The sequence below is a fragment of the Cryptomeria japonica genome, chromosome 10 (assembly GCF_030272615.1).
Source record: "Cryptomeria japonica chromosome 10, Sugi_1.0, whole genome shotgun sequence".
Lineage (NCBI taxonomy): Eukaryota > Viridiplantae > Streptophyta > Pinopsida > Cupressales > Cupressaceae > Cryptomeria > Cryptomeria japonica.
In genome coordinates, this window is record NC_081414.1 from 5,574,568 (window position 1) to 5,586,768 (window position 12,201).

The following is a 12,201-nucleotide window of genomic DNA, read 5'->3' on the forward strand; positions in this document are numbered from 1 at the left end:
CAAATAACAAGGCAATGCACCTTACAATTCACAATCACAAGCAAGTTTGTGGATGAGGTACAATTCAATGTGGTTCCATTGGATATCTCTGGAATAGTGCTCGGAAGCCCTTATCTATTTGATCGAAAAGGCTATATTTTATCGAGAGAAGAATCATTATCATTTGTGTAAGGATGGCTTGCAGTATATTGTGCATTCTCACAGATTTAAGACTGATCGTTCTTTTGCGAATACAGGACAACTAAAGAGGGTGATTAATGCAAGTAAGGATTTGACTCTCATGTATGTCAGTTCAGGTGTTTCGAGGCAGGATACAGAGGTGGTCAAGACTACTAATGAACAAATGTTGTAGGATATACCAACAAGACAGCTTGTGGAGATAGAAAATGAAAGCATGGATAATCGGGATCCTTCTGGTAAAAATGTTCATGTGGTGATTTCACGCTTAGAGTAGTGCGGGGGATTATTGGGGAGGATTTCTTCAGTTATGAATTCATGTATCAAGTTAACTGTGATATCCCGGCCATATTTTCAACAATATTGCTAAGGGTAGGATTTTGGAAAAGCGAGGTAATTTTTTTGGGTCTGTCATTATTCAAGGAAGAATTTTTTAGACTCTTTGAGATAGCAGTGGGTAGTGTGGATAAAACTCTTAAGGTTCCATATCCGAATGGTGACAAAGGGACAAATATCTGTAAGAGGCCTATCTTTGTAGTGAAGGATGAAACAAAATTTGCGAAGAGAATTCCCATTATACGCAGGAATGCGGAGTTTCTGTTGGTATGGAAACATATCAAGGAGCCTCCTCATAGCAATTGGTGAGTGGTGTATCTTGAGGAGGAAGGGTTTACGGTTCCACAAAACATGCCAGACATACCAATGGATAGGATCCAGGTAATTCCCCCAATGCTAATCAAGGCTTCGTGGGTCAAAGGGAATTCAAAAGCTAAGGATACCTCTTGCAATCAGCCTGAGAGAATGTCTACAGATAAGGCATCACCCTCTATCGTCGACCTCACAGATATGGAAGAATAATGGGAATAGACTTACTCAGTACCTTTTGATATATAGGTTTGAATATAGCTTGCAAACTTTTGTGCTATTAGGACAGCAAATATATTAATGGTATAGTAAACACTAGTTTGTTTATGCTTTCTCCAAACCTAACTTTGAATATTTTTTGACCTAACAAAAACTGGGTTGTTAATTCAATAGGTACTTGCAGTATTTGGGTTTTTATATAGTAAATATTATGTTTAGTAGCCAATTAATTTTTTGGTTGTGACTGTTTAAGTAGATTATGGCTTTGGTCTCTGTTTCTTTATATTCGGTATATTCGACTAATGGGTTATATTGCAATCTAACACGTAATTTCTATGGCTTGAACTGATTATATTAGTCATATCAATAAATATCTTTAGACATATGTAGCATGTTGGGTTTAAGTTTATTTACTTTGAGTCAATATCAAATAATGAAGGAACTCTCTGTTGTGTTAGATATGAATCTCCTGTGATACTTGGATATCTATGGCTAGGAGTAGATTGTTTCATGACTAAATGCAAAGGAGTCTCTGTTACACCTAGTAAGGGAACAATCCTAGTCATAGACATAGATATCCAATATGAGGAGCTTTTAGAGGCCTCTATGTTCTTTGCTTTTGGGTTTATGGTTATAGCACCTTCTAGGACTGGCTGGATTGATTTTCTGGCCTTCTTAGAATGTTTAACTCTGATAATGAATTTTAATTATCTGCCTTTGATGAATTAGCAAGAACAGTTAGTTAAAAATGTTTCGGCTTTTTATGATGGATGGTTAGTTAATCTACAATAGATAATTATTTTTGAAAGTTGTTTTGGACTGGAGAGACTCACTGAATATTTTTTACGAGGATTTGCTATCAACATTGTTGCAAGGGCAGTTAAGCAACACCGAAGAGGAGAACCTAATGAAAGCAAATTTGGTTCATACAGATGGGATTACTGTATTCTAGGTTTAGTCTCAGGATTTGGATATTGGGGGAAATTAGTCGTAAAGTTCGGCTTTGTGATCATCTAGTACTTCTAAATTTCTAGACCCTATGGGTCCCGAGCAAAACCGGAGGTTTTCTTGACTCCGTTCTTTCCTACCGATGCCCGCACTGAATGGAGATATACTTAGTTTTATATTTAATAAAATACTTTGGCTACAGCCTTTTACCTAGCCAAAAAAAAAGTTAACGCTCCAAAGGGTCAACACTTAAACAAAATAGGATCATTAAAAAAATCTCAATTTTACGCGCTTGATCCTATAACTTCAAAAACCCTAAACGGCACTAGGCATGATCAAAACTCCGAGACTCGAGCACGAGAAACACAAATTGTTCACTAAGTTGTCAAAACCCTAACCTAACAACGCAGAAAGCAGAAAAAGAGGGGGTCCCCGTTAGCAATGGGGCGATGTGTGAAAAGGTCACAACACTACATTAATCTTATTTGTTTAATCACATGTTTTTTCAAATTAAAACTATATTTTGTTATTATTTTCATTGCATCATTCACCTTATTCAACATTTGGTGTCAAAGCTATGACTTACTTTAGAGAGGAACATCTTTTTGCAATGTTGTGGGTTTTTGTGGTTGCAATGCAAGTATTTTGTTTAGTGGTTTTGTAAATCGAAGTGTAGTTAGATAAGCTATGGCAAGCACATCCCATCTAAAGATTAAGAAGTTCAATGGCTCTAGGTATGAATTGTAGAAACTAAAATATTATATCTTGTAGGAAAGGGACCAATGGAGAGATACAACACAAAAGGAAAAACATTAAGAAATATTAGTTGTCAGCTAGATAAAACTCGACAAAAGGCACAAGAACAATGCTATTGTGACTCTTCAATTATGTTCTTCTAAATGTTTTTGAAGAGAACCACACAGAGAGTCTATGGAGAAAGCTAGGTAAAATTTATCAAATGTAAGTACAGTAAACAAATTGTATTTAAAATGGAATTTTTATTACTTGAAAATGAAAGGAGAATTGATAGCTTAACATTCAAATGCTTTAAATCTTATTTTGAGTCAGCTATGATGTATAGATGTTAAGCTAAATGAGGAAGATAAATGTAGTTTGTTGGTTTGTCATTAACCTAAATCTTGGGAAAATCTCATTGTTGCAACCAATGGCAATACTATAGAGCCCAAGATGGATACCTTGTTGCTACTTTGCTTAGCAAATAAATGAAGAAATCTCAACAATTTTTTGCAACACTTATAAAGCGGGTCTTTAGTAGAGAGCACTGCAACATTCGACCATTTAATTACAAAATTAATATGGAATTAATGAATAAAATGAAAATAATGTAGATCTGATCTAAAAAGAGTTAGATATTTACTTTAAAAAATAGCAATTTTACATAAAATAATCCTCCAAAAGGAGTCAAATATTTAATTTAAAAAATACTAATTATACATAAAATAATCCTCCAAGTAATTAGAATTAGTACAAGTTCACTTACATTACTCTAGCAAAACTATAAAACTCAAATCATTTTACATTACAGATACAAGTTCACACATCTTGAAACCATACTTAAAATCTGCAAAGAAAAAGACGAGAGAATCATCGAGGTGATATCAACCTTACCATGAAACATTAAACTTCCCCATGCTACTCCACTGGAGGAACCCAACCCATCACAAAGGATCTAGCGAATTGTGGCAAAATGCATGACTGAATCTGGTGCACAATGTGAATCATTGATAATCTAGCATACCCATACGCTCAAGCAACATATATCTGATGCACATGTCCATTGATACTTATATTATGGGAGAGTATTTGTGAATTTTAATCAAGTACTACACTTATTAGTGACTAACTTCCAACTATGGCCATAACATCTTTTCATAGTTATATTCTCTAAATTCCCACAATGGCACCCGTCCATACTCATCTCTCAAAGATTTCAAACAAAATGTACTCAATGCATTGAATTTCATCACATACGGTTTTAAATAGATTCATAAAGTTCAAAGACAAACAAAGCATATAGCGGAAGATATTTCAATCATCTCACCATAATATCTTGACATTCAACAAAAAGGATTAAATACCCCAATAGGCAATTCCATAAAAGGCATTAATTTGAATAATATAACATATAATTAAATTAACAATTCCAATAAGTATATTGCAACGAAACTAGATAGCCTTTAAATAGTCGTAACTTTTTGCATTACTTGGTCAAACTTAAAAATTTAATATGTTTTGAAAAAGTGGAAGAGCAAATAACAAAACCCAAAAATCATTTTGTAAGAATCCTAAACACATGTGAGCAGTTCTCCTGATTTTAACCCAAAACAGCAATTCTTTCCTTCACACCTAATTACTAAGGCTTGCTGATACAAATCTCTCACAAGGTTCTACCAGCATTCAATTTCATTTTCATGGTCTATGGAAACATTGTGTCTATAACAGTCTATGGTAGTTCCTTTAAGTTTTATTTCTAGGGGCAGATCTGAGGTTGATATAGATCTTTCCAGTGACACTTTATCAGAGACCTTCAATTTAATTTTTAGACATAAAGTATGCAGAAAACTATATTTGGTTAAGGATCATTAGGGTTTTAAATAACCTTATAGAACTTGTCTTACACGATTTCTTATTATACAATGGGCAACATTATGTAACACAACCATCTAAAAAAGTTTATAGTTTGCTGCTGTTTACCCATTGTAATAGAACAATGAGAAAAACTAACTGAAGATTAACAAAAAGGACAAGGATTGAAGCAATGAGAAAGCCAACTGAAGACTAACAAAAAGGACAAGGATTAAAGCAATGAGAAAGCCAACTTAAGATTGAGAAAAAGGACTACAGATTATATCATTTGCAGAGGATACCATTAAGTCAAAGGCTAAAGTTTAGTGATTAATGTTTCCAATGTCTGGCACACCAATTTCTCTCAAGTGCATAATGTCCTTTGAAACATTCTGTAGCTTCCCCGTGTATTGAAATGCACCAATTCATGGACTACATTATGAGGTTCCTCTGATTAGTAGAATGAAGCATATGTATCGAGTGGAGCTTCTAATTCCTTGCTATGAAGAGAAGCATATCATTATCGAAGCTTTATTGTGACAAAAGCTGCTTATATGGGCCAGGCCTATATTTGAGACAAGGCGATTATGTTTGTGAAGAGAACACGGTTATACCAAGAGGGGGAGTGAATGAGTATAACAACAATCTTTTACCAATTTAAACTTTTTCAACTTCAATCACAAGTATATAACTTATCTCATTAACACATTCATTGCACACCAACATTCATATGTGATCTAAATAATATGAACACAAGTAGAACACAGGATATATACGTAGAAACCCTTACGGGAGAAAACCACGATAAATCAGTGATTTTATATATTCTTTTACAATATTTGTAGGCACCAACCTACTGGAAGCACCAACTCCCAAATCTGATTTTGTGAGCACCAACCAACTGGAAGCACCAACTGTCAAATATGAATGTTCAATAGAGAAATCCACGACAAAGGTAAGTAATGGATTGATATCTACATTATGAAAGATTTGTGACATGCAAGAGGATAGCAAAAGAACAAAAGAACGATCAGAAATATTTAAAGAAGACTCTCTCAAAAGATTATCTTCAAACATGGACAGAGAAAGGAGATTATGCAAACTCTATTGAACATTCATAGAGAAAGTATGTCACCCATACAAATCAGGATACAAGGAAGAGGAATATTAGAGCCAAGGGAAGCATGAAAGCATCCCTGACAGGGGAACATTAGAGAATCTCCAACAGGGGGAGAAATATATGCATATACATCTGATGTGAGTCTGCAAACAGATATCTGTAATCAGCCTTTTCTAATGATACATTCATGGACAGGCTTTTGATGTTTATCCCTTTGCCATTGATGTCAAAGGGGGAGAGAAGTAGAATGGGGGAGAGATAGAAGAGATAAGAAAGAATATGTTGCCATCAATGACAAAGGGGGAGATTGATGGAAATATTGTCATTGATGTCAAAGGCCAAAACAAGATTGTCATTGATAAAGGGGACAGTGCATATAATTCATGTCAGTTATGCATAAGTAACAAAGAAGCATTGATTAGATCTTAATGACAAGATGTTAAGAAACATAGATATATGATAATAAAGTGTAAGAGTAATTTCAGTTTTGATTCAGATTTATATATGAAGAGTAGATGGCAACATCAGCATATCAGAAGCTTGGAATATTACAGCCTGCACTTGGTCTATTCATATTTTCTTGATATAGTACTTAGAATTATGCAAAGATAACAAATGTAAATATATATCTATGAAAGAACAGTGAATATACAATGACATCTAATAAAGGACCAGTGATTGGTTAGTAATGAAAAGACAAACTGTGAAAGCCCAGCGATTGGTTAGTTTATTCAAAAAGGAAGACAACGAAACACATAAGACTCAGCATACAATATATATATATATAGAAGACCCAGACTGCAGTACATATATATATGTCATATTGAAGACTCAGATATACATATTCTACAGTCGGCAGCATATATAGAGACAACACTACATAATCTCTGACCATACTATGATTATACAAAGACAGTTAGGCAATTATTTGTAGCAACAGACTGTTCATCTGGTCTAAGTATAGATTGTCTTTACTTTCACACAGTCTGATAGAATATATTTGCACAGCCATGGTAATTATTATATTGCAGCGATTATCATACAGTAACATATAACACCTAGAATACGAAAGTGATCATGGGTACAGTGAATAACACAGCCTCAGCAGTATAAGGCAGAGATTATTATTCAGGAAATAAATAGCAGACTAAACAACACAGAAAAAAGGTAATATGAAGTAGTGTCTTAAAGTCTAACAGCATAGACAGCAATGGCAGAAAAGATCGAGAAGTTCATAATGATATGGTGTGAAGGGAATACGTGAACAAAATATATGCATCTGTTATAATGAGAGAGCGTCATATAAAGAAGCAGATTATGATATGTTCCAGAGTCGATTATATTGAAGAGATATTGAATGCAACGTTAATTATTATGTTGACACGGGTAGCGACTATGTATGATATGTAGCGATTACATTACATAAGGGAGCACTCAAGATTAATTTGAAAATATAATGAATTAATCTCAAAAGACAATGAACTATCAATAAAATGGCAGCGAGCTGTTTAAAGGAAGGAGGCGTGATTCATTATATGAGCCAGTGATCTGTTATAAAGATATAAGGCAGCGATACAATGATAATACAAGTGTGTGCAGCGACTGGTGATGTGATTAATGAGATTAGTGAAATGAAGCGATCCACATGCAATATTAGCGATGGTTTATTATAAGTTGTGATCGGGATTGATACTGTAGACAAGTATCGAAGGAATTCATCGAACCACCAAATCACATGGGAATTCATACGAATGACATAAGGTAAATGCTTATAATATAATTCTCCCACAGAATAAAATTCATTCCATGATAGGTAGCGATTAAAGTGATGGTCGACAAAGGATACAAGGGAGTCGATGTGATTAAAGATTATGGGAAGCGGTCTGGACTGCAATAACAAAGCAACATGGCAGGATTATTTCATAAGTGTGATGCTATCAAAACAAACACATATCAATTAAAAGATTATTGATTTCTTAAATAATTTTAAAACCGATAGTCATATTAAAACAAGAGATATATGTATCGGTAATTATAAGTAATAAAACATGACATTCGATAGTCATATTAAAAATGTTAAAACCGATAGTCATATTAAAACAAGAGAATTATGTATCAGTAATTATAAGTAATAAAACATGAGAATTATGTATCCGTACAAGGTCTCAATTCTCATCGACTAAGATGACATTCGATTTGTCTTTATCGTCAAGATTTAGCTTCTTTACACTTGGCTCCTCATATTTTATTATCTTGTCTCATTCAAAGTGATGGGCAGGCATATCATCCACTAATGCCACTCCCTCCTTGTACTCTTCGTACTCCAGGGGAAAGGTAGCACTCTCGTGAGTCTCGTCAACTTGGTCACCTTCCTCAATCTCCCCAATCTGTAGCATGTTGCATTCAAGGTGGAAAACTTCGTAGTCTTCCATTTGCCAATGGAATAATCCACTCAATGAACTCGTTTCATCTTCAGAGCAATCTTCCAACTCAAGCACCCCTTCATCGCAGGTTCCATGACTTTCCATCTTTCATCCATACTCGACTCTTTGTCTTCAAACTCTGATTCAAGGGATGCCAATTCCTTGCTCATCACCTAATTTCTCAGGTTGATGACATACTCCATCCCTTCACTCTCGCTCAAGAGTTTGTTCTGCTTCCAATTATGGTTTGCCTTGGCAGTAGTCAACCATCCCCTCTTGAGGAGTGCGTCATACGCCTTCTTGTGCAACAAGATAACTACAAAGTCTAAGAAAAAGTATTGTCCAAATCGTTACTTTTTGTGCCATTAATATCCCCAACGACTTAATGCCATGTTGATCGTCATCCACTAAGTGGAAGGTTGGCAACCAAAGTGTTGGATTTCCAAGGTATTTACAAGTTTCCTCCAGTAGCACATTGACTCTCGAACCTCCATTGACGATGGTATTTCTCAACTTCATCCCCATTATTTCCATCTAAACAACTGTCGACTCCCTCCCAATGCTCATTGTTAGAAACATAGGATCAATGGTCTGGTCACCTTCGCGTGGTGGTTTCACCATCAATTCCTCTTGCAGCTTTTCACCAACTTTGTCTTCACCCACTACATTAGTAATTGCCATTTTCAATTGTGGCATAGTTTGTAGAAGGCTTGTTACATTTATAGATGATGTTGTTTGTAGCAATTATCTTACTATATTCTTTTTAGCCTCTCACCGTAATGGAGTATTGGCGACTTCATTGGAGACGCTCCTTCAATCTACCATTGCCCATTGCACATCATCTTTTAGCTTCCCGAAGTCTCTCCTCCGTATGAGGATCTAGGTGTATTGCCTTCTTTGTTTGTAGCCTGGTGATCACCAAGACTTCCTCATCTGGTTCTTCCACCACCAACATATTAACCCCTTTCTGCTTTGGGCAATCGACGCCTTCAAGATTCCTAGGTCCACACCACTTACATAACATGCTTGAGTTATTTTGAACGCTTTTGCAATCTCAAGCAAAGTGGCCCCATTCATTGCACTTCCAATACTGAATCATTGGTCTCCCCTTCGCATCGTACTAGATTCTGCTTCTTGGGCTTGGGCCACTATTCTTCTTCTTATTATTGTAGCGGGTTATTATTTCCTCACTTGTTGCAATCAAGCGATGCATTGGAATTGACGGGTGGTTTTGGTGGTGTGATCAATGGGGTTGCTTGTTCCCCATGAGCAAAGAGCATTTGTGTGCTTCTTGTTTTAAGTTGCATGAGCATTTCTTGATGGAATGTCCCAGTACCTAATAGATGTCACAAAACAATTTCTTTGGGCAAGTCATTTTTGTGTGACCTACTTTACAGTCAATGCACCACATTTATTTGTTTTCCTTGGGACTCTCTTTCTCAACCTTCAATTCCTTCATCATTTACAACATGTCCCATCTCAAGGATTCTACTATCCTTGGCTTGTCATCACTATTGTTGTCCTCCATACTCTCGTTATCACTTACTTTCTTTTTTCCCCGTGACGTTCTATTTTCACTTTCAATGTCCACTGCCCAATTGTAAGCATCGACGTACGAGAACAAAGGTACTACCTTCATTTTCTTCCTCGAGGGAATCAGTCCCTCGATGAATCACCTTTTCTTCAACCCATTGGCTGGCTAGTTCTCCATCTTACCCAACAACTCCTTGAGCCTACAATTGTAAGCAACAATCTTGTAATCGTCCCTAGGGAGTTTAAATTCTTCTTGGAATGGCTTCTTCAACCTATCCCAGGATTCTATGTGTTCATATGCCAGTTTTGAGAACCAATCAATGGCTACTCCCCATAATGTTGTGAGAAATGACCTTAACCACTAGTCCTTATCAATTTGACCGCTTGCCAGCCAAATAGTTTCACATGTCTTACAATGCCTTACAAGATCCTCCAATCCATTCCCCATGAACTTGGGGAGCTTTTGCCAGTCAACACTTGGACTCGCCGAGGGGGTCACCATCATTCTCCATTGATATGTACCATGTGCCCAAGACTAGATTGGACTGATTTTCTCTCAACGTTTTGATCCTGCACTTGCACTCTCGACCACATGCGATCCCTCTACACATCCATCGTCCGCGTCGTTTGCACCTTGGTTACCTTCCTCGTTTCTCAACTCCTTCCTCCCCAAGGTCTTCAACTCAAACCCCCTATTCTCAATTCCTCTATTATAGATAAATTCTCAATGCAGTGCATATTCATTTTAAATATTTCAGCAACCTCGTTCTCAAGGTCCCTTCCTTCGACTTCTTCATCACATACTAACTATATAGACAGGCTACTCTCTGTGGACTCAGTCCCAGACAATTGTCGTCATCGTTCACTTTGCTCTTTGATCCGGAGAGATCTTCTTACTGATCCCTCTCCCTCCTCTCGAGTGTTTACAATACATCTTTTGCCCTTATTTGGTCGTAGGGGCCTTAAAATTGTCAGATGTACAGCATCTATTTGTATCACAATCGTTTCCCTCCCTCCAATTCCTTTCCTTGTATTGTTGTAGTATCTGCTATCGACATTGCTCTAGATCCCTTTCCTCCCGAAGATCTCAAAGGGCAGTGAAGTTATGTGCCAACAACCATGGTAGTCTTCAAGGGAGATGGTTGACCACATAGTTCATTGTGAGCTTATCTCGGATGGCACTCTCAAGGACCTCTCATTGGAGAGCCTCCCTTCGAACATACTAGTTGATGGATGCTTCCCACAAGTATATTAGGTCTTGCATCAACTTGTCCTCGATCGTGTTTTCCTCTTCCTCGGTTTCTAATACCCCTTGTTCAAACAATCAGCCCATCACATCGCCATACTGCCTCTTTGTGACTTAGATCTCTAGGCTTCATATCAGTAACAACACCAAAATGTTTACACCCATAGAGAACTTATTATTTAATACGCAAAGTAAACAAAGATATCATTTGCAGAACATAGAATAACAAAATATGATAATGCCAGAACAATAGAGTTTCAAATAGATGTATCATTCATTACCATATGCAAAATGTGTACAATGATCAACTAGTTCCTAACACAACAAAAGGAGTACAATAAATACTATCTCACAGTTGGTTCAAATTACCAACCACTAGGAACTACCAATACAGCTACCTCTCGAGAACAAATGGCAACATTACATTTTATAGATGACTAATACTTACTCAACTAACACTTCGGCTAACAAAACATTTATTTATTAATAATTGGCATATTTGTCAACTACACTTTGCATGTGAGAGCCTTGAGATAATGAAATCATTGTTGACATGAGGAAATCCATCCCTATCTATTCGTAGTTATCCTCTCTTCATGATTCGTGCCTAAAATTGTGTGAACAAAAACACTTGAAAATGCACCAAGATCATTGCAAAATGTATGAAGGAACATTCCCCAAATCTGCAAATCATTCTAACATTTATGGCGCCTCTAGATTTGAAGTTATGGCCAAGGAAGAGCTTGTTGAATCCACTGAAACCATAACTTGGAGATGGTGTGAAGAATATCACAACATGAGACTAACTACTGTATTAATTACAACATGGGCACCTTCATCTATTAGTCCCTTTGAATCTGTGCTTTTGAAATAAACAATGATTTTGGGGGATGAACAAATCCTATTTGGTAGTTGTAGGAACAAATATGGTCATTAATATAGCCTTGAGTCGTGTAAGGAGGCATGTGGGTTTGAACAATGAAAGGCACGAGAGTTTCGGAGTTCGAAGATCAAGGACTAGAGATGACAAGGAATGGGTACTAGAGGAAAGGGATGGCTGAAACTTCGATGCCAAAAGGAAAAGGACTAAGGTTTCATGGATCAAGAATAAGGCAAACTAGGTATCGACGTAAGTCCAAAATTCAATGCAAAAAGGGAATACCAAAGGAGTCATGACTTCAAAGTTTGAGGGTGCCAAGGAAATGGCCTGCAATGAAGCAAAAGTCTGAAACTCTAGCACAAGGACTTGAGGCTGAAGGTCAGGGATTTGGCTATACCAAGGAAAAGGTGCATAGGTAGAAGAA

At 36.6% G+C, this 12,201-nt stretch overlaps 1 long non-coding RNA gene across 1 annotated transcript in view; it reads right to left on the reverse strand.

Moving 5' to 3' along the window:
* Positions 1–3,339: 3,339 nt before the first annotated feature.
* LOC131859474 (uncharacterized) overlaps positions 3,340–12,201 on the reverse strand; it is a 41,829-nt gene continuing 32,967 nt past the window's right edge. The window contains exon 2 of the long non-coding RNA XR_009359172.1: positions 3,340–3,771. This is a non-coding gene — a long non-coding RNA (uncharacterized LOC131859474). The remainder of the gene's footprint in view (positions 3,772–12,201) is intronic.